Source organism: Rhyacophila brunnea, unplaced genomic scaffold, assembly GCF_057557595.1.
Source record: "Rhyacophila brunnea isolate RB1 unplaced genomic scaffold, BYU_Rbru_1.0 scaffold_7, whole genome shotgun sequence".
Taxonomy (NCBI): domain Eukaryota; kingdom Metazoa; phylum Arthropoda; class Insecta; order Trichoptera; family Rhyacophilidae; genus Rhyacophila; species Rhyacophila brunnea.
In genome coordinates this window covers 10,054,586-10,079,958 of record NW_028233339.1, presented here as the reverse complement: position 1 = coordinate 10,079,958, position 25,373 = coordinate 10,054,586, and the positions used below count along the sequence as shown (strand labels likewise).

General features: G+C 35.3%; 1 protein-coding gene across 4 annotated transcripts in view; it reads left to right on the top strand.

Annotated features, from left to right (window-relative positions):
• Positions 1 to 25,373, top strand: part of EcR (Ecdysone receptor) — an 830,271-nt gene that overhangs the window by 228,543 nt on the left and 576,355 nt on the right. The window contains exon 1 of one of the 4 annotated variants that reach the window (XM_085957985.1): positions 14,141 to 14,779. The exons of the other annotated variants lie outside the window; for them this stretch is intronic. The gene's annotated coding sequence lies outside the window, so the exon portion shown is untranslated. Of the gene's footprint in view, positions 1 to 14,140; positions 14,780 to 25,373 lie in introns of those variants that run through there. 4 annotated transcript variants of the gene reach the window in all.

The following is a 25,373-nucleotide window of genomic DNA, read 5'->3' as shown; positions in this document are numbered from 1 at the left end:
ATGTATACGTTTTGAAGGTTACTTGCGACAGGTAGATGTGCGCGGTCTTCATATGCAACACCGGAACGACGTTCTTGGAAGGTTTGATTTATGGCTGTGTGGCAGACGAGGCGAGTTTAGATGTGAGAGCCGGCTATGACTTCCAAAATCTTTTCGGGTGCCTCATTATTGAATTTCTTTAAATTCATATTCGTACAGCCAAGAGCTTGGAAATGGAATGTGTCCGTCTCGCTGTCGATCGAGGAGTTCGAATCCCGCGGCTGGATCAAATCCACATGACGTTTTAAAAATAAATAGCTGGATCCAGAGCGTGGCATCAGGAGGTTGGGCGAATTTCTCATAGTCATGGACAATATTGGTTAAAAGTGTGCTAAATGACTCTTTGAATAATCATATTATGTCTCGATTCGGAGCAGGAGTGTTTTACCTTTTTAAAATTTCAAATACGTTTATTTAACTTGCTAGATGCGTAAACCCCTTAGATCAGTGTTGGCGAACCTTTTTATATACGCGTGCCAAAATTTCCCAAATATTATTCCTCGCCCGATATACTCACGACTTATTTATTAATTATTTTCAATGCATTCATCAATCAATGACAAGGATTCGCTCGTTTATTAGAGATTATTCGAGTGAATTACTATTATTCGTCCATTGACATGTTAAATACCTTCGTTTAGGCATTCGAACATTACATAGTTCAAGACCTTTTTGTGCTGAGTACATGTTGCTTACCTACTCACTTACATTTTCTTTTATTTTTATTCACGATTTTCCTACATGTAAGTGGCCGTATCCGAATTCTTGAAAAACGTCATGTCGTGTTGTTCAATATGGATTTTATCCCGATTTATGTATTTACCAATGTATTTTACCATTTTTATTTTTTGATTTCCTATCAGTGTTTCCAACTGTCGTTGTCAAAAACATACCAGGAACAAGCTATTTGGCAGGAAAAAACGCTTGATTTTGTGAAAATAAAATTTCAAGTTAATTTAGGTAGGTCCTTATTCTACCAAGAACGAAGTCAATACCTTTGCTTTCGCGTATCGAAAAAAATGCAAAAATCAAAAAAAAAATATTGATACGAGTAAAAACGACACATTTAATTAACAGAAATATATTTTAAAATTGACAATAAATACCTATATTGTGTCAACGGCGTTCAAGTTTCGTTTCATGTTTGAAGACGTTTTTTTGTAGGACAGACATTGAGAATAACTTAGAAAGAGAATAATTATTGTTAAATTATAATTTTATATAGTACGCGGAGATTCGGAATTATATTAAAAAACATTAAATAATGCATAAAATTATTTCATCGTTTTTTATTTCTCACTAAAATAGATACCGACCTAGCTGCATTAAGTGTCCGATAGTCAGAAATTTGATGCGCGTGCAAATACATAAACTAAATATTTAGCGTTTAACACATCTAAAGCTGTTGGAGGCATCAAAAAGCGCTTGTAAAAACGCCACAAGGCAGATGCAAGAAAAACCTTAAATTGGCAACGCTGTTTTCTATACATAAGTTTTTATAATTATTATTAGTAGGTATATTATATTATGTAAAATAACGTGTATGTGCCCACGATAGATTGCCGAAAGATGATACTGTGACCTCGCCGATAAAATCAATAGTGAATTCCTACGCAATTTAGAATTTCTGAAATCTGGCTGAGGTGTCCATTCTAGTAGGTAGGTGCGCAAATGCTGTATGCAAATTATATTATTCGTCTGCATCTGCGTATAAACATACGCCGAGCGTGTGTCTGTCTGGCCTTGGGACGCCGACTTTTATTAGGCGTGCGGAGAAAAATAAATTGAAGACAATCGCATAATTTTCTTCGCGATATTTTAAATAACTCTATTATAGTCGTGTTCAATCTTGCCGAGCGGTCGAACTCTTGACATTTCTATAATATTATGCTACGGTTTCAGATGATTTTAAAATATGAATGTAGATGTCTGAAGTAGGCGCGGCACGGACACAGAATAATTGTTTGATGAGGGTCAATTTTGAAAAGTAATATTGTTTTATTGATTTTTAAGGCGGCGGCAAGAGGGGTTAACAAAATCTTCCACTGCCACGTGCCACTGACTTCCATATTTACTGACACTTTGAGTCTAGCGATAAACACGAGTTACTACGAACTGTTGCGTCCACAAGTGGTTATCGAATGAGCGTGGCTTAACCGCTATAACGTCTGGGCATGCTTACTTGACCCCATTATACAAAATGTAGGAGCAAGCCGGCGCGGTATGCGTGCGATAGTCTTAGAGCAGCCATACATACATAAAACAGCAACCCCGGGACGTGCAGGCTTAAGTCATAATTATCAGGGTCCGTTTGTGTCGTCCGAGCTGTCAAATATTGGATGCCCCTTATCATTACACCAATTAATGAGTGCCACGGGTCAAGGATATTCGACAGTAAATCACCTGGGTCATCACCTGAGTTGTTGTATTTTTCCGTTTCTGGGGGTCCGGACCCGGAACCCTCATTTCCCTCCTGTGTGCGCGCCTGGCCTGAAGTAATCTTTTTCTTAAAGTGCCGTCTCAATTGCAAAAAAAGTTTGACATTTATCAAAGCAATAAAACCTTTGAAACAGTTACCCTGAACGAGAACGATGTTGTACTGCTATGAAACCAGACGTTCCTCACCTCCAGCATTTCCAAAAGCTTTACCCCAGTATGTTATTTTACACCATGGATCATGTTTCCACATGCAGTAATACTGCCCTGCTAAGTAAAAGGACATTCTTTTTAGTTTTAGTGAAATAAGAACCCAAGTTTTAAACTACCCTTTCTCTTATAGGTATTATGTAAAATTTTCGGATTGTTTTGACATAATCTTTTAATAGACAGTGTATATTTAGAGATTATGTCAAAACAATACAATAATTTTACATGCTATAAAAAAAAAGGTAGTTTAAAACATGGGTTCTCACTGCGGCAGAATAGCACTCACTGCTTTTTCATTAGGTCTCTGACATATCGTATAATTTCTTATACTCTTATATTCAAAAAACTAGATCATTTTCCATGATGCCTCGTGCATAGTCCTAGGGTGAATAAAAATCATAGTACGAGTCCGATATCTATAAGCTGGCGTACACGTCATCACGGTTCTTTTATGAACTAGTGGAACTGTATTCCTAAATTTCCCCCGCTTCAGCATCTTAACACTGCATTAAACCACCCCCCGCCAACTCCATCGTCAATTCGACGCTAGCGACGCGATGACGTGTACGCCAGCTTATAGAAATCGGACTCTAGTGTATATTGTTTTAATGAACACATCCGTGATTGCTTCACAGGACATCTCATTTCTATTCCAATGGTTATTCAATATGAATCTATTAATTAAAATTAAAGTGTGATATTATTAATCGATTCATTTCGTAACATAATTATTATTATGGTAATCTAGTAGCTTTGGTCAACTTAGCTTGCCGATGCGATGACATTCGGCGCATGCTCAATGCATATTAAAGAAGGATTGAATTCTGTTTCTGTCATCTCCTACGCTGACCAAACGCCATGACATACGTTTGGAAACAAGGTCGAGTATAGACAGCCCGGTACCTGAATTGCGACTTGCGATTGTAGTGTTATCTATTGATTATTTTCAAATGCAATGAAGTAACCTGTTCGCAGTAAATGAAGATTTTAGATTGTAGGCATATACTATAGATATAGACTATAGATTGTAGGTATATTTTGTGAAATATGAAACAATCATCATTTTCTACAGTTTACCGTATTGCACTTGAAGTATGAACAAATCCTTCGATCAAATATGTATAGTTTCGCGTCACGTCCTGACTGTAGCAGGTCTTAGATGGAAACATGGTTACGGTTTGTACGGAAGCTTGGACCACATAACATGATTCATTACCAAATTAGCGTTTTTCTCGACAGAATTTTGAATAGATATACGATATACCTACATGTCCTACATTGTCGTGTGCATATTTCGCATCTGGCGTACGGAGTTAAATCTATCATTTTTCGACACCGCAAATTGCTTAAAACTTCGTATCAAAAATCCAGAATATTACACAATACCTACTTGTTTGAAAAAAAAACCACCCGACTTTTTGTACATCTTAAAATAGGTAAAACTACTATATGATAGTAGGTACCTAAATGCAAATTCCATGGAGCTACGTTTTGAGTCGGGCCATTAAACCCAAAAAAAACAAATCGTCGACTATCTTCAAATATTTAATGCGCGTTACATTTTCGTGACAAACTTTAATGCATATTATTATGATAAAAATATAACTATTAAAAATATTATAGGTAATATTCTTTAACATGTGTTTAAATAATTTATCCGATATCTTTCCACACTCGAGATTCGTAACCTAGTAGAGTAAGCCAGTTTATATTTATTTTGTGTTCCCTGGATACAATTTGATGACCAAATTTTGCTTGCATGACCAGTGCTTCGAACCGTTACTTTTTTCGTTTCAGTTTTCGTGGGGAGTAAGATCATGTTAAGGCGCGTGTTTGAACATGTATTCCATTGTTCCAACAAAAATAACGTTTTTTTTGTGATCGGTTCGGTTCCGGTTCGAAGCCCTGTGCATGACTTATTTATTGTCTTCACACGTGATGCCTAACATACACTTTTCCATGCCGTGCTGTACATTGTGTTTGTGAATAGTTGCACAGGCAACATGAAATTATATTAAAATAATAAATAAAACTACTAAATTTACTAACAGCATTTATTTTCAAGTAAATAAAATATTAATATGTCCCCATGTAGGTAATATGCCCCCATGTCCCCTCGTATAAATAAAATACCAAGTTTAGTGTTTCGTAGAGTGACTTACTAGCGTGATTATTAGTTGACTATCTATTATTACACGGATTCACACACTGACACATGTAAACCGATTGAATGCAACTCTTCACTTGTGGATGTGTGTCATGAGACTATGCCCCACTAACACACTCAACGATACTTTTTTAGTCTTAACGTCTTGGACCCTGAACAAATAAAAACGATCTATTTTTTGTTTAAAACTTAGCAGTGTTTTTTATATCAACGACATAAACATATTTATTATGTAATATTAACCACATCACTTATTTACAAAAAATAACCTTTAGCGATAGCGCCCATAGAACGCGTCGAGCGGGCGAAGTCGGCGGATGAAGCGTTTATTCATAACCATAATCACACGTCTCCTACCGCGCATTACCCTTCACCTATATAATAAGCGGCCCAAGCAGCACAAAATAATTATTATTACAGCGTCTCTCATAACAAAGCAATAAAAATATTATATTATTTCGGGGCTTGTAATTAATATTTACGACGACATTATTCAACCAGCGAAATATAGGACATGCAATAAAATTAAACAATGAGATCTCTGTTATTAAATAATGACTTCTCGTCCGTCGATCGACGACGCCGTCCAGAGCGTGATTTTTCTCGCTGTGTTCAATGAATGGACTCCATTGTATTTTCTTTCATTCGTATCGCCGAGAAGCGGTGATTCGCGAAAAAACGATGATTCATGCGGCGGGCGCGTATAATGCGTCGTCAAATCCAGTGGGCGCTGGCGTATTTGATTACGTTGTATTTTCGTTGATTTACGCGCCACTTGTGAAATTTTGCGCGAGAGCCACATTTGCTGCGTTAAGTGGGTTCTACGCCTTAGACACCAAAAGTATTTTAATTCATTTTGTTGATTTTATCTACCATTAATTTTTAAAAAATAGGTAGGTGGGTGGGTGTATTTTACAGTTTAATTTATGCGTATATTTCCAAAACCAGATATGATCAAAATATAAGAAAATACATACAGTAAAACCTTGGATTACGAGCATAATTCGTTCCGGATGTTGGCAATCCAAAGCAGTTGTATATTAAATTTTCATCGCTCGCACCACTATACAAAAATTTTGCTCGTAAGTATTGCAAGACCTTGCTCGTTTATCAATATAAATTTTATTTTTCTAATAATGTTCTTCTTGCAAAACACTCGCAGACCGACTTACTCATACAATGTTTTTCTGTACCTACGTATTTTATAATTTCATATAGTATGAAATGGTCTACAATGTCTATACTCAAAAACATGCGAAAAAAATGTTTTAAAATGACTTCCAGAAACTGATCAGATCCGGTATATTATTATTATTATTATTATTATTTGAAAATACATTGCCATGAAAAAAAATATAACATATGATTAAATTTATGGTATGATATATGGTTCGATTACCGAAAATAATGCATTCTGTACTTATCGGCATTTGAAAATAGACGCGTCAATTATTGACATAATTTATAATTCAACCAAAGTCACATAGGTATTATAACAGAATGTCTATTTTTTGTAGTCTTATTGAAATGTCGATTTATTAGTTTATGCACAATGTTTTATTTTAATTTGCATTTGAATGGTTCAGCTTACCACACTCAGGAAGGCCGTGAATATCATTATTTTTTTTATTTTGATAGAATTCATTTATTATTATCAACATTATCTAGGGATGATTGGAATCCGTGTTTTCCATTATCATCTCTTCCTGATTACTGCTTATGTAAGTACCTACTATATGGATGATTTTTATTTACAAATAAAAAAATAATAAATGTGACGGACTTTGTCGATCAATTATTCTCAATAGTTTTGTCGACTCGGGGGCCAATCCACTAAACTTTGACCACTACATTAAAAAGAAATCGAGTTATCATCTAATTCTGAACTCGCATACACTGAAAGGCTAGCTTCTGTTTACTTTATCGTCACGCACACATTCACGGGCGTGCGTGCATATTAATAGCCCCCATCGCAGTTGTGTTTGTTACTTATTCCTCGGCGGTTGCGAACCTATGGCACGGGTGCCACATTTTCCGCGCAAACGAATTATATTGGAACGCCAAAGAATTATAGAATCTCGTGAAACCTCCAACAATGGCACGCAAAACGTTCGATTTTTTTGTGAAGAAGAGCCAGAAATAAAATGCAGTCGAGTTTGATTTAGGAGGAAATCTTCACTTTTGCGATAAGCCGGTTATATTCTATAAACTTTGTATTGGAGTTGACTCTGGAGTTTGGATCGTTACAAACATTCCTTAATTTTTCGGAATCTAACTATAAAAAGATTCGACACCCCTGTCATATCATAGCCCTTCGGAGTAAGCGGATTAACATTAACCAGGGGTACATAATCAGAAATATTCTTTCATAAAGCAATGCATAAACCACACTTTTTACTTACGTACGATTCCTAATAATTTGGTTAGTAAATTTATTTTTTATTTTTTTAGAAACTAAATAATTGTCAATTTGAGTGTTTATTTTTCATCATTAATTTATAAATTTTACGGGTACTGTTCGGTTAAAGCGGATACAGCAGAAAACGCATTTTGAAAATAGCCGATAAACTGGATTATTTGTTAGTTTGGGTTAGTTTAGGTTAGGTTAGGTTTGGTTAGGTTAACCTAACAAATAATCCAGTTTATCGGCTATTTTCAAAATGCGTTTTCCGCTGTATCCGCTTTAACCGAACAGTACCATTTTTTTTTTTTTTAGAATTATTAATAACCATGTCCTTGCTTTTTCGTACAAGGTGGTTGTTAGTAATTTTGAACAATCACAAACACCCAGGCTTTGAAAAAAACACATAAATGTTTTTGTCGTGACCGGGAATCGAACCCAGAACTCTCGGGTGGAAGGCCAGCGCCTTACCCACTGCACCACGAGAGCCGCCTAACAGTACCATTTTACGTTCAATATTAAGTGGGCGCTGAAATACCTAACGGGTGTGGAGTAACTGGCAACCGATCTCGAGTGTGGAAGAATCTGGAATAAACTTAAACACGTGTCAAGAAAACGCTTGTCCTTCGTTCTGACAACACTGTTCTCAGTTTATACACTGACGCTCATTCAATATTGCTGTATTTGAAGGATGCCACACACACTATTGCATGTCTATAATGTGTGATTCATTTTCGTTGGTTACTCATACATTCAACACCCTGCGTCAAAATGTAGTGTATTGAGGTATAACCTATCGGAAATCTATTTATTAATCTCTTCTGTGGGCACCCCCATATGAAACCGGTCATTAAGATATTGTATTCTATGTCAAAATGCATCATTAAATAATTGATGGTTGAGGATACCTGGAAAATATACAGGACCGTAAGTGCATTATTATTACTACATACTTATATGGACATTTTTCATTGCTAGCAATTCTCGATATTTAAATTGATCATTATTTATGACCCTGATGCAATATTGAGGAAGTCTGGTTTGCTATACAATTTTAAACTTAAAAACAATGTGAAAATTGTTACATTTCGTGATTCGAAATTCAAACTTGAATAGGTGCCTACCTAACTTGAATACTTAGATATAATTTCCTATAAGGAATATCAAGAAAGGATTTGCATTTATACAAATGAATTCAAAATACTTCACTCCTCGTTACGTAACTCTTTCGTTTTCTGAGAAATAAATATATTATGTATATCAATATCGATCGTCAATTATGATGAAATACGCATAAAAATCCTTCACAGTTACGTCAATCACTTGCGCTGTTTTGGTTTTGTTAGTGTGGCGATGTTGCATCTTTGAGAATGGCCCGTTGCATATACATGCACAATGCTGTTCCTTGCCGGCCCACTAGCACACATATGCAACACGCCTTGTACACACGCATCGCCAATACAAATGTGTGTCACGCGAGAATACTGTAGCAGGGTTGTCAACGACAATAACTAAAATGTGTAGAAAGATAATATTTATTTATTAACAATATTTATTATCAACTGCAAAAGACCATTCCTCTTTAGTATTTCGTTATATTTTGTATTTATTACGTGATATGCTTTTACGGTCATGTTGATTCAAACCGTGTAGGTCATACTATATATCGGATATGCATACGCATTAACACGTCTGCATATTGTGTAGGCTACGTAAAGTAGTAATCCTGCCCCCCACATCCTAAAACGGGCCCCCAGGCTGGGATCTTTGGCAGCCTCCCCCTACCTATCGCTAAGGTTCAAGACAGTGACACTCTACAGTAGTGTTTTCCAAAAATGGTGTTCCAGGTAAAATTAAAGGTATACAGTGTATTTTTAGCGATTTTTTTGTATCTTTGAGTACATCTACTTCAATCATTGATTTGCCGACGATAGAAACATTAAAATCAAATATAGAGTACAACTACACATTTTTAATGTTGATACTCTTCAAGTAAATAAGCGCTAGCGTTTTTTTTAATTATTGTAAGAGCGAATTTGTGATGTGTGTTTGTCTCACGTATCTGGACGACCAACCACGCCGGCCCCCCGTGAGCCCAGGCCCTCAAGTTACAGCCCTGTCAGCCCCCACCAGCCATGGTAGTAGTACCTATTCAGACTGTGCGCCGCGAGCCCAGGGCTCCTCAGGCTGTTTGTGTAATGTTTCCAGACAATCTTAATTCAACGCGCTGACGTATGATCATATTGAATCGAGTCAGTTTGTGGCGTCCAAAGCTTCCTCTCACGATATAAAGGAAACTGTGAGTACCGGAAGAAATTTGAACCATCTAAATAAAGTATTTAGGTATTTACCCGTTATTACCTACCATCAATGACAATTAATATGGACGAAGAATCTGAAAAAAAAATGACACTCACTTTTTTGTCGGGTCTGCCGAATGGCATAATCTGTTCTAACGCCATTAGAATAAAGATGATATTGCTATAAATTCCCGATGCTTTTTGTCGGGTCTGCCGAATGGTTTGGTTCAAACGGGTTCGCTCAAATTAACATTGACACTAGAAGCACTGTTCTAACGCCATTACAATAAAGGTGATATTGCTATAAATTCCCGATGCGTGACGTCTACCTATACATGTGCGAATCTCGCTATGCGCGAATTTACTTGCCAGCTACTGTACTGAGTGCGTTGTCCATTTGCTTACCATACATTTATTATAAAACACTTGTTATAAAAAAATGCCAAAAATGTATATTTCAATTCAATTGGAAAATTACACACTCTCGTAAAAGTAAACTGTGTTCCTGAAGAACGCATATGCGTACAAAATTGCCATTCAGTCAAATGGTCCACGAAAAACCTGTCATTTAGTCCCAATGCTATACCGCCACCTATTGCCGATAATATGCTCACAGCGATAATGTATTCAGCGAACCGCATCGTACAATTTCTGAATACAACACACATTGTAAAATTATGTATATTTTCCAGATACGAAGCCGCGACTCACGGCGTATAAAAATGACATTCGTCTATTAAATTAGACCACCTTGAGCATATATTTTTTAATAGTAAACTAAAAATTAACCTTGAAGTACCAACCCTGGTCCCTGATTGTGTTCCTCACTTTTATATGTGTCAGTCGGCTTGCGAGGTACTTTGACTCTTGTCGGCAAATGAGAGTGTGTGCGTGGTTAATAACCTATCACTCCCGTATTATACGACAGTCAGTGCAATATGTGTTGCACTTGACTGTGTATCGCGGTTTGATTGTGTGGGTAGACGGCTAGTTTTAATGCGGCTTATCAGGTTTTTTCAGTTGACATAAATAATGTTTTGTGTATAAATAAGACCCATTAAAAATGCATGCACTGTATTTTTATTACAAAATATTGTGTATGCACAGTACTTTCGATTTCGCAGTATATGATTTATCTACGATTCTACGCTATATATTGTTGTAAGATGATTGTAGGATTTATAAATGTTAAAACATTTTTGTAAACTAGTTTATACACAGACGAAAATATGTGTAGTTATAATAATATAATACTTAGGTAGTACCTACATTATCAAATTTGAGTTTCTTTTGTATATCCAAAACAATTTAAGTACAACTTATTATATCGAGTAAAATCTGCTTCCTTCTTACCTTTATTTTATTTGATGACAAATACAGATTTTTCGTGTTTTTGGTTACATAAGACGTACTTGCTAAATACTGGCAAAGTCTGTGGTTTTCTCGATCGCAGCCATGATTTATTCTGGATCGGAACCGTTTCCCCGTGTCAAGCCTATCAGGCACCATTAGCAATGGGTGCAAACTAATCAATGCGCTCCCCAAAGACGTAGACATTTTCAGTGACGTGCTATTATGTATTCGATTTATTTTTCTGTGTAAAATTGTATGTTTTTTGTTTTCAAAAATTTATTTTTCTGTAAATAAATCTTATAATCATAATTCCATATTTTTGTTTGTTTGTTTTCGACTGTTAAAAGGTTCGGATCGCAGACGCGTGTAGAATGTTTTAACTAATCGACATGGTGAGAGACACAGTTTAATGGAAATTCAAAAAGTTGTCCCGTGTGTTAGGTCGTTTATAAATGGAAGACAATCTGTTAATCTTTCCCTACCCTCCTCTAAATGACGCAATACAAATTATTTCGGTACACGTCGGTTATGGGGAAGCCAGCGGCAAATACATCTTGAAAATAGCCGATATACTGGATTATTTTGTTAGGTTGGGTTCTTGTTGGGTTAGTTTAGGTTAGGTTAAGGTACGTTAGGTCAGGTTAGGTTTTCATTCTTGAATTCATGAATTTTTCTAAAATCGGCTATGACGATTAACGCGGTTCCCGCCTGGCTTCCCCATAACCGACTTCTACCAATAATTCATAGAATCTTAACGCCATATTTTTCAATGTTTCCGATGGTTAAAAGGCTAGGGCAGGGGTCGGCATATGCGGCTCTTTGCATATACGTTTTCGACTATTTAGATATAAACTAAAATTTCACCTCATCTCAAGCAGCCTTATAACTTATGAGTTTTGATTTATCAGCACAAGTGGACAGCTATAAAACAACTGCCTAAAATAGAAACAAAAATATTTGATATAAGGAATAGTTTGCATGAAACATTCGTCGTTGAAACTAGAAAATTGTGTAACTCCAAAAACACTACTTTACAGGAGAGACAAAAAACATTATGGTTTCCTATACAAATGTATGGTTTTGGAGTGAAATCATCCATGATTTAACAATGATACAATTTTTCTGGAATTACAAAATTTGCAAGACGGATAGATATTATCAACGGCCACTAGATGGCATTCAAAGTCAATTTTCGATTAAAACGGAGTTACACAATTTTCTAGTTTCAACGACGAATTATGAAGCGTTATAAAACTGGCTTTTGGTATTCTCACAATCTTTGGCTCTACACAATAAACATTATCATATATGAACAAAATAAAAAATAAACTTAGAAGCAGAATAATGGATCATAATTTACGATCATGTATTCAAACATAACATATTTAATAAAATAATATATAAACATATTTGCCAGATATAGTAAAACTATCAAAAGCGATGCATAGACGCTGTTCTTTTTTCCCCTAAAATCGATATCCGTAATTATACATATCGACTCTAGAAAGGAAAAAGGGCGTAACTCTCAGTTTTTTCAAAATAGATTTTATTGCATAATAACATTGTACACAACTAAATACATGTTGTATAAATGTATATATGTACATATGTACAAGGATGTAAGTTGCAAATGCCGATTTGTTATAAAAAATTAGCTAGAAATTAAAAAAAAAAGGAAAAGAGAAGAAGTAAGTGACGTAACTTAACGATCATATGTGTTGTTTTTTTTTTTTTTTTGATTAACTTAATAATTAATATCATATAAGAGATATAAAAACCAAATTTGCAAAATTTGATTTGTATGGATTACGCCCTTTTTCCTTTCCACAGTTGATATGTATATTAGATATATGCGGCTCTCTGGTACCTTTGTCACCCTCTTTCCTTGACAATAAATTTGGCTCTTCTCACTTGACAAACTGCCGACCCCTGGGGTAGGATCACAGACGTATGTAGAATGTATTAACTAATCGACGTGGTCAGAGACACAGTTTAATGGAAATTCATAAAGATGCGTTAGGTCGTTTGGAAATGGAAGAGAATCTGTCATTCTTTACCCTCCTCTAAATCTAATACAAATTATTTCAATAAGTATTTATATAGGTCGATTATGTTCAGCATACTATAACAGTTTCACTCGGCCGAGCGCGCTGGCTATGTACGAAATGCACTACAGCTGACTCGCGCCAGCGGAGTCACACTCGCGGGGCAATGCATCCGCACAAGGCTATCGCGGTAACGAGCCGCGGGGTACAAGGGGCGACCGCGCTCCCTCGGCCGGGGCGCGCGGGGAGAGACGCACCGCTATGCAGCGCGGTCGCTCGACGCACGACGCGCATCTACAACTTCAGAGGCCCGCGAACTCGAATGCAGTAGGCGATATCATTCCCTCTTCACTTTCGATTCGCGGAGGATCGCGCACCAGTTCTCTGCACCCCCGGTCTGTGACGTTTCTGATAACCTAGTATCGCGCGGCTATGATGATAGTTCAAGTCTAGTGGCGACACCGCGATTTCAACGGCAACCAAAGAAAATATTAAATTATTTATGATAGTAGCAACATTGTCTATTATCTAATACACAGTTTATTTATCTACTTACCTACATTTAAAACAATAATAAGTGGATTATAATTTAAATCTCACGTGTTCTAAAATAAAAATAATACTGTTGTTTATAATGTAATGCATTTGAAACCTTCATAGATTATAAAACGGTGTTGACAGCTATAAAACATTATTGTTGTTTATTGTGCCAATAGACTTTATGTAGGTGACCCTTATGTGTTTGTGTTTGACGTAATAATAATGTTTATTAACTTCTTCAGTTGTCGATACTGACAGGGTGTACAATGTGTACATCATAATAAATTTTCGCGCGCTATTTAATTCGTAACGTGTGACAGCTGAAAGTGCATCAAATTATTTCCGGAGAAGAACTAACCATGCTGATCAGGTGGAAATCATCTTATGTTGTGACGATGACGTGTTTGTTGTGTATAGAGGATTTTTAAAACACTGCACTTTTCACTTCTTTAAATATTAATTATTGGCAGTTCAAACAATCTAAAGTTTTCATGTACTAACAACGTTTCGTGTATGTCAAAATTTATGCCTTATCACTCGTATATTTAAAAAGAACACAATTGTTAAATTTCATACCATTTTACAAATAATTATACAGTTCTGTATTGTACTAATTTTTCACTTATCAACGTGTTTTAATTAATGATACATTTACTATGAATATTAAATGGAGAAGCAAACGTCAGTGATATTATTTATTAATTGTGCCACGAAACCACAGTACAGAGTAAATTAATAATGAATGATGGTTTGATTAAGTATAAAACAGCTGTTGCAATTAAGAACATCGTACACTTTTAATTTGTATGTGGTCTAGTAAGAGACTTTAAATTCGAACTGTCAAATTACACAGTGTAAATTTAATGTTTCCTAGTTGGCAGTATGTGTTTATAGTCGAGTGAGCCCGTTCAAATTGTTGTGATTGACCTACAGACGTGGATTTGTGTCGAAATTAGCAATCGTGTGTTGACCTACAAACTAGGTGATCGCTTCTTTGCGCTTATCTGTCTCTATCTGGCGCTGGTGCAGTGAACTCATTTTGTACGAAACGACAACACTCGTCAACACAAATAATTGTTGTGTAACACGTGAGCGGAGAAGTGGCGTAAAAAATGTGAATTTAGATTCCACGAAGCGACCTGTTTTTTAGTCGATTTTGTAATTTTATTTATTTCGATTGGTCGTTTATAGTTTTTCTATTTCTGTGTGAAATCTGTGGCGAAGATTCATATTAAAACACTTGGATTACCTAATGGATTTATTCTGAAGCTGTTCGCATTGGATTTGTGTAAGTTTTTTTTTAGTATTACTATACAATCACTTTCTAGAATTAAATCACCGACAAGTACTTCCAAGATCGTGCATCAGAAAACAATTGAAGAGAATTTCCGTATTAATACCATCCCATTCACTCTAAAATCTAAATCATTGAGCTGGTAACTTGGGAGAAGACCACATATTTTGGACTCTAATATTTACAAAACATAAATAAGATACATCTGTCATTAAGTATCGCTTTATATTGTAGGCAATGTTCCCTGTAAGGTGTGCACGTGTGCGCGCACGCCGCACACACCTACCAAAATCTTTCCGCACACATGTTTTCATCCCCCGCACAGTCATCACACAAAAATATTGTAAAAGAAAGTATACAATAAGAAGATACGTATTTTAGTGTTTATCAATGACCACTTATGTGCCGGGTCCTCTACATTCGTTAATCTTTCACATGTTTCAACATGCAAGAAACATTGTCAGTAGTCTCATAGTAGTCCTTATTGTGAAAACATCACAAAAAGTAAGAATTGGTGATATATTAATTTGTTTATTCGGAAACAGATGATTGTGTCAAATGCATCATATGCTCCGCAGCAAATATGTAAGGAGAATTCACGTCGGGAAAGAAGTGGATTGAATGGAGGTTGTATCCACGCTTTCTGTTTCAAAAATTATCGTAGTTAGTGTTATTACTATATAAAATCACTGAACTTAATAAATAAATACCTCAAAACTATAAGTTGTAATGAAAAATTGTAGGTGTTTGATTGATGATCCGCACACACAATAGAAAAATTAGAGGGAACGTTGATAGTAGGTATGTAGTAGGTACATATTAAGTAATACGAAGCATAATTAAAGAAACCGATTTCTTCAATTTACAATAATACAGAACGTTAAGTTACTTTCGCATTGTTTCTTAACATATCAAAGTACCAATATTTTACAAAGAGAGAATAATTATTATTAAATAAAAGCCGACTCTCGACCCTTAACTTTATATTTTTCATTTTTCATATAAAAGTAACGTATTCCGTGAATAATGCACATTTTCACAAGTAGGTAGTGTAACCTTACGATTTAGGGTTACCTTACGCAAAATACAAAACCACAAAGCGAGATTTCAATTTGAGGTGTTTACTGTATTAACAACTGACAAATTTCATAGTCACATAGTCATAGTCATACACGCATTAGTTTATACAGAAATTTTACCTTTGAATAAAAACACAAAACATTTTTACATTTTTGGACACAGAACGGACTTCGGAGTGTGGATGGATGGCCTGGCCTCAATGACATTATTAATGGACGACGCACTCAATACCGTAGCTAGCAAGTAAATTCCGGCATTCGTATGTATAGGTAGACGTCACGCAATTTCCATTATGCGGTATCACGTATCGGAAATTTAAAGCAATATGACCTTTATTGCAATGGCGTTAGAGCAGTGTTTCGAATGCCAATGTTCATTTGAGCGAACCCGTTCGAACCGAACCATTCGGCAGACCCAACAAAAAGCATCAGGAATTTATAGCAATATCACCTTTATTGTAATGGCGTTAGAACAGATTATGCCATTCGGCAGACCCGACAATAAAGTGAGTGTCATTTTCTTTTCCAGATGATTCGTCCATATTAATGTCATTGCCTGGCCTCATGATTTATTTAAATCCAAAATTATATATTTTCTAATACAAGTCACTGAATGCCGAGACCGTTAAGGCGATACTTCAGTGAAACGGCAAATAATTTTCTACTATAGGCGCGACGAAATTTTGGACTCGCTGGCAGTCTGAGAGCGAACGTCGAGGTGTGAATACGTCAATTTGTTTCGTGATGGCGACGGGGGTATTAATTCTTAAATCGTGTAAAGATGACTAAAAACGTTACCTACCCATTTAGGTACTTGAAAAAGAAAACATGTCAATGAATATATTATTATTGTTACTAATAGAACATACGTTAAAGTGCCCACCACCACCCGTCATATATGCACAACCGTGGATATGCACGGCCGCTTTCTATGACGCTTTAAACGTGTCTGAAAGAAGTGATTTTAAGTGCTCATTCCGTCCCGAGACGGAGCCGCACGGGACTGATGCTGCAACCATGCACCGTAGTGCTGAAAGAAGAAAGTTAAGAAAGAAAATGTTTGTTTTTGGACTGGCTCTGCTGTCCGCTGACGTTAAGCGCTTTGTGTACCCGCATACTGAGTGTCACGAATTGAAATGGATGAGTCTACAGAAGAGTCGGAAACAGAACATTAAATGGACGCATGTTGGATTTATATGACAAATTATATTACGTTCGGCATGCGTCATTTGCACCCGCGACCCGCAATCCGCGCATCGCCTAGCCACGATCTTTTTAGACCATGCCTCAACTGAGATATAGCCTTAATACACCCCCGAGAATTTAATATAGAAGCCCGGGGTCATCTTGATTTCTCGACCGACAAAACGGCGAGAAATATTTTGTCAAATTAAATCGATGTATTATTTTATTGGTACCTTTGCCTCTATCTATTATAATTATTATAAAACTGATGTTGATATTGTAATATTGTAATTTATGAAGTAAATAATATATGTTATAGGTGTATATATACTTATACCTACTCGTATATTATAAAATGATACTTTTCTAGTAGGTACGCAATAAAGGTATATAAAAAAGGTCAGCTCTGGTATATCACGTGACATTAGGTTACGTTCGCATCAATACCCGTATAATGGGATATGATGTGATGACGTGTCAAGGCTCCTCGCACACTCGGTTAATTGCGGAGGCGATAATAAAGTGACGACCCGCATGCATGCACTTATTAACTTTGTAGTCGTCAAGCGCATCACAAAGTGAGCGTTCAATGTCAATATTGCACAAAAAATAACAACGAGAATATTTTGTACTTTGTCATAGTATGTCTTTATCGTTTGTAGCGGGTATGTTGAGACTGATATCTGACAGGTGTCGTAGTGTACCACACATGCATTTGGTGATATTTACTATTTAAAAAATGAACATTTCGTAGTATTTCCGTATTTGGAGTAGTAGTATAACGCCTGTCTCTGAAATTAACGGGTTCGGTTTGAAATCAAGCATCTCGCAAAAATTACATGTTTTTTATATGTATCCAATGGGATGATTGAATGGTTACCAACCATTAATCCGAATACACATGCTCCGTTTAAGAGTGAAAGTGGTAATAAAAATATATAAGAACCATTTTAAAGAAATTTGCTGACCATTTTTATATACCTACGTGATGATTACGATCTGATTACCATCTTCGCAAAGCCATTGAAACTATTTTTTACGTTAAGTGTTTTTGGGTGGAAAGTTATATACATACTTAGTTTTTGGAAATTAAATATTTAATAATATGTAATAAATCTTTATTAGTATATGGAAAAAAAATCTTATTAATCTTAGTAGGTATGTATTATTATTATGTGTTTAAAGGACATAGTTTTAATACAAACGTACAATACTGGGTATAACGCTAATAACATGCTGTCGTAAATGACTATAAATTATATTTTAATCTTAAAAATGATTTATGTTCCCATTGAATGCTGTTAGATGACGATGGACCTACTTTTTCATTCGTAATTTGTAACTTAATCTTTAAATATTGAGAATTGTATATTTGGATCTTCTCTTGGATTGTAACCTGCCTTCTTGGTGATACTCTGATAGTCGATCGTGTTAGATTAGTGTTGTTTGCGTAAGGATATGTAGTGTATTTTATGATGACCTTAATATGAAACACCGTCGGAGCCTTCGATTAATAAATGGCTACATCATTTTGTAAGTAGTTTCGTCGTGTCCAACTTGCCGCGTGATGGATTAAAACATTTTGAATCAATATTGAAGTGGACGTTCGTAAACCTACCAGACTTGGAGCTTTCAGGTGAAAGTGAGATGCTTTCTGCTTGCTAATCGTCTATTTGCAAACATTTTATCGAACGATTTTTTGTTTGAAAAGCACCTTTATTAAGGTAACATCTAAGTATCTTTGTTGTGATAACAAATACGTACGTACAACAAAATTACGCTAGTGTTGATAATCATATTTTTTATTAAAATGTCCATAAAAATAAGAACCGACTTAAACTTAGCCATTTGATAATATGCCAATTTTCCTATTAAGGCTATACCTCAGTTGAGGCACGGTCTAAAAAGATCGTGGCTAGGCGATGCGCGGATTGCAGGTCGCGGGTGCAAATGACACATGCCAAACGAAATATAATTTATCATATAAATCCAACTTGCGTCCATTTAATGTTCTGTTAGTAACAATAATAATATATTCATTGTCATGTTTTCTTTTTCAAGTAAATGGGTAACGTTTTTAGTCGTCTTTACACGATTTAAGAATTAATACCCCCGTCGCCATCACGAAACAAATTGACGTATTCCCAGCTCGACGTTCTCTCTCCGAATAGCAGCGAGTCCAAAATTTCATCGCGCCTATAGTTGAAAATTATTTACCGTTTCACTGATGTATCGCCTTAAGTAGATAGATTGGTTTTTGCAATTTTTTAAATGTTTTTTTTATTTATTGTAAAAATGGATTTTTAACAATTACATTTGGGATCGAATCCGCCTCATACGGTGACATGTTAATAATCATTATAAATAATTGATATAAAACTACAAAGATATCGTTTAGTAAAAGTGCAGTGAAATGGTTAAGTAGGTACAATTATATAATGTTTGAAGCTTTCACGGTTGTTTTTTATCGTAGTATATTCTTGGGTTTTCACCGTGTCTCCTTCTTCCTTCTTTACTCGACGTTTCGGGCTCGTTGCAGAGGCCATTATCAAGAGATATGTTTTATGATGAAATGTAGTGTAGGTATGTGAATGTAAACTAAAATCTAAGAGCAACGTTTACATTCACATACCTATCTAATACTAATCTATACCGTCTAAATCGAAAAATTTTATTGACTGATGTGTCATTATTTAGCGACATTTATATTGATTTTTCTGAAAAATCAATTTGTGATACGCAGCTCTATTAGGAACAATCTAGGGGCGGCAGGTTATATGAAAGTATGGTGAAGCAGGCAAGTATGGTGGGGCAGGCTGGTAATCAATTTGCGGCAAAATTTCCACGTTAACATTATATTATATGGGTACGTTATAATGACCAGAGTAAATTCTCCGTGATGTCCTGCATTTTTTTTTATCGCATCGCTATTTATCGTAAGTTGACGGCTTTTGTTGGTCTGCTTCATTCAGTTGTATGAAAAAGCCGATTGTTTGCCCCTCTTTTTATTTAATACCTCTATGGGAACAATACTCTTGCTAAGTTAACCTTTACGAAGCATGCCGTGACGCATGACCGTTGGCGCGTGTTATTTGTGTTTTACGAAGCCTCATTATTACCGCCTTTAGAGCCTGCGTTGTATGTTTCTTCTAAAAAAAATTGTCAAAATAACAATAATCATTTCAATACCTATTCATTTCGTCACATTACGACAAGACCAATGACCGCGAAGTGTTGAAAACGTTTGTCGAATAATTCTGTAGATGCATTCGCTCCAGTCAGCGAATGAAAACATAGTGTATAGGTATATAATATTATACAAAACATACATATGTCAGCAATCAGCATTTACAGTAGTCGTTTTGATTGCAGCGAAATGTCGTTAACACGATGGCCTGCAAAAGGTCAAACCTATTTCAAAACAGGCTTCTTGCGGACCGTTTCATCTAAGAATTCAGATCACTCACACATTGAACATGTTACATGGTCCATTTATATACATACCTATATACTCAACAATCAATAGAATATTTTCTTTCAATACCTAGAATATCAAGAATAGTTGTATTTAAAAATACACAACAGTCTTTATCAAACAATAATATTATCTTATATTATATATATTATCGTATATTAATTAATATTATCTTATATTAATTTTGTTATAATTTCTGTAGCTTTATCGGAATCATTCCGTAGATAGGACTCTACGGTGAAATGCAAATGCGTGCAATTGTTAAATCATCATAACTGGACCACGGTATGCATTCACGAATCAAATGACATATTCTGACCAACTTATATGATAATCTATATATATATATATATATATATATATCAATTCTCTGGTGATGGAAGGCTACTCCAATCTGATTCCGATCGTGTGCCGTATGCGTTTTATTGCCATTATCATCAACTAATAATTCACAAGATTTAAGAATGTAACATTCTAATTAACAAACATAATTTTGAAAACACTGAAAGTGTTAAGAGGCATTAGGTAAAATTTGTCGCAATTAAGTATGATGCCTATAGCATAGTGGTATATGTGCATGGACGCGAAACCCGAGAGATGCAGGTTCGATTCATGCTGGGTGTCGTATTTTTTTTCAAAAAAGATTTTTTCTATTGGCTATAATATATTTTGTCAAAAGTGTTTTCAAAATTATGTATGTTTAAAAACATATAAAATTATGCTCGAAATGTATTTTCATGTTATAAAAAAATCCCCTATGTTCGCAATGAGAAGCATATTTTTAATTTGTTTATTATATGTATAACTATTTTATTCACGCCTCCGGTTGATACAGCTGTTAAACCTCTAAAACAATTTCACAATCAATACGCATATTTTCTATTTTTCCGGAAGATAAATAGATACTTATTATTATGCAAATAAAAAATACAATATTGATACGTGAGTACCCAAGGAGTTCACTTGTGTATAAGTACTAGTCTATTAATTTAATATTGTATAGAATTTTCTATCAATATTTCTTGCATTATGTTATTTAAATAAACCGCATAATAAATAAAAAAGTAAGCAATACAATAGTATCTACTATTCTTGTAGATTATTTTTTTCCGTTGCATGTGACTATGATAAATTAATTGATAATTACTGAGCTTACCAAGTTGCTTCATAATAATTGATAGCTGGAGATATTGTGTGCTTATCCACATTGCCTTTATATAGATATATATAAAGGAATAAGGAAATGAATAAATTAATTTAATACATACTTACTACTTTTTTTCTTCGATGCACATACTCAATTCACCTTGGCCTCATTTACTACTTGCCTCTGGTCTTCTACGCCTCGTCACTAGTCTTTATTGTGGAACATTATTATGATTATTTCCTTACGCACCTTTGATAGTGGAAGTTCCTAAGAAGTCACAAATTATGCGTTTAACGCATTGCAGATAACTTACTCAGTTAGGACATCTAGTAAGAAGCATAACCCCCAAATCTATACAATGACGTCTCAACAAATTGACCTTTTTGAAATCGTAGAAATGTGACGTTGCTAATTGGTATATATTATAATATAAGTATTTAATCTTGGTTCACTATTTTTAGTACTAACACAAACGAAACGATCGTTTGATGTATCTGCTATTGTTGCTATTTCTTCTTTTCATCTTTCCACAACTACCTTTCTGTAGCGCCCTTGAATAAGGGACAATTATTAAAAATGCCGCTCCAAACGTAACTGATACTCAGGCCTCTCAATCCACAAGTATTAATTATTATACCTACACTTAATATGTATGTACCAGTGGCGTGTGATCCGCATCCACTGAAATGATCAATATTGTACCTTGCAATAATATTGTTTATGTGTATTTATTGTGCAATACCTACTACAGTTAATTTACTAAACTTTACCTTTATATGTTCTATATTATTAAGTAATATTAAGTTGTTATTACAAATATATCGAAGCTACAGGCTGCTGCACAACATCCCATATTACTTATTCGGCTACCCGCCAAAATTGAATTAGTTATAAACCCTAAGTAGTAATATGCCGGTTATTTATGATATACATAATATGTATTTTAAGAGTATCCATATAAGAAAGAGTCACCGTACTCTATCCGTATGTACCTATATAGTGGTCGGACGAGAGGAATGGGATCAGCTTGGAAAGATCTTCATTCAGCAGTTGATAGATTTACACTTATGGTGATGATGATAATAGTCGGCTACTGATTACATATACCTACCATTATAGCGCATGCAGGGACGGCTCTAGTAAAGGAGCAAAGTGTGCACTGCACTCCCATCATCGATTAAATAAAAATATATAATATACAACCCCCATGTATTCCGAAAAATACGATATCGGAAACTTATACGAAATCAATCATTTTGAATTCCGCGCGTATTCGAACATGTGATTTCGACGCGCCAACGCCACCGTCTACCAATACACACGTAACTACACCAATGAGACGCGACCAATACACACATGCCTCCATCGGTGAGCCATGCCAAGGAGCAAAATTCAAAGTGTACCTTGAATTTACACTATTTTTCACGCATACATTTAAAAATTTAGATCGACAAATGAGGCTAGTAGAATCAAAACCAACAATGTTCTATAAGACTACATGAATCTTCTTTGGAAATGATGTTTTCCAAGTTAATTCTTCAGGAGGTTGCCTGTACCTAATGCCATAGTACACAAAGCTTAACTCGGCGTTCGGACAATAAAATCATACACTGGTCGATATAAATATTCCAACACAAGCGCTTAGGCCACGCGTCGAGATATAGTTGGAAGCCTAATTATTGATGACTAATGTCATGTCGATGCATGCAGTGCAAAAATAGAAACATACCTATTCCCGACTTATTTATCAAACGGTTAGTTTAGTAAGTTTAGTTCAACGTAAGCCGCTCCCGGTTTCACCGATTTCGCCGATATTATTATGCTAACGTTGGTGGATTAATTTTTTTATTTTCATTTTGAGATTACCCTATTACTATTAGTGTTTCAATAGGTAGGTATCTTAAATTTGATGTACACACAGTTCAGTTCAGCTTGTTAATTTGGTATTTAGGTGCATTATGATTTTAATCAGGTGGGTATTCCACAGAAAGGCTGTTATTGAAAATAAATAGGTACTTAGGTGTAGAATTGTAGACGTAGGTGGGTGGGTAGCTTTTAACAATTAATTAGCCTAGTGTTTGCCGCATTGAAGTAGGTACCTAGTTACATAGGACTTATACTATCTATTATTACGTTTATTTTGTACAGATAGGTAGGTAGGTATCTATTCAATAAGAAGGAACATGGAGCATAGGTACTGTCGTTGAATGAGAATTTTACAAGTGAAATTATTATTGTTCATCGTTATTTTAATTAGCGATTCACATCGAGACGGATGACAGTTTACATTGGCCGACATTATTAGCTCAGCCAAGTATTCATTCATTGAACGGTACCTACCTACCTATTTATAATTTTTCTTATTTGAAACGATAATGGGGCCCTATTTCGTGGTCGATTTGAGATTAGGTGGTACCTATTTTGATAGGTAAGTAAGTACGATAAAAAGGCCCCATTTCTTTTGTGGTCATTTTGAGATTAGGTAGGTATCATTAACCTTATCATTAGGTAGGTAATTGTGTAGGTAGTATGTCGATAACTACCCACTGTCCTATAGTTTAATGGGAATTAATTTTCCGAGTCGAATTCATGAAGCAATTATTATTCACATCGGCGCATCATCTATTCTATAGGTGGGTAAGTATAAAGACTGCTTTTGGATCACAATAAGTGCTAATACTTCGATACAACCCTACCTTGGATAGCTGCCGTAGCGGCAGAATGTCATCAATGGGAATTTAGAGCATAAATCGACGATTCAATTCAATAACGTCATCGTAGGTATCGTGAAAATGCATTAATTAAACGAAGTTGCAATTTTATAGACAGATCACAGCACTGTCGTGTCGCGGGAACGTTCTGCGATTTGAATCTGACATGGGCTGATTTTAAAGAAAATACCGAAGATATTAATTTTTTCCACTCAATATCGACGTTTCGGCTTAAATATGTTCAATAAGCATGTCACTCATGTTAAATGTGCCGAAATTCCTTCGTTGCAAAGTTTATATCATTTTTTGCAGTTCGACGTTTAACATAGGGACAGATTGGCAATGCGCGGAGGTGACATTTATTTTTTATAACTTTTATTATAACTATCTTATTACTCGATGGACAACGCTAAAACTTTGGAATATGTAAATATGCATCATCTGAAACATATCTACAATGCGGCCGCACGCAATGAATTTTAAAAAATCGGCGATCACAGTTAGAGTTCCGTAAACAACGCGACCGAATTATGCCAAATTATCAGCTATGTTTCGCATTAATCATTTCAAAATCATACGTTTATTTAAAATGTGTACTGAAGAGAGCTAGCCGCCTACCTATCCGGCTGGCTTTATATTTTAGTAAATGAATTTTTTTAAATCGGGTAATTTAATACTTAATTATAAATAATGAATAATTATTATTAACGTGACAAATTTAAACTTAAAAATGAACTAATAGTCTTATACAGTAGAGAAGATTTCTACTGTTGGAGCATTATTGATACTTCAACTTTTCACTAATAATAATTTACTGGAAGTATTTGGCAAAAGTGTTACCCTATTAAAAATAATTTGTACAATCCCGATGATTTCAGTGGGAAGTGAGCGTTGTTTCTCAACTTTAGAAAAGGTTAAGTCATTTTTGAGAAATACAATGACTCAAGACAGGCTAAATGCTCTTGCGATGTTAAGTATAGATGTTCGTCTT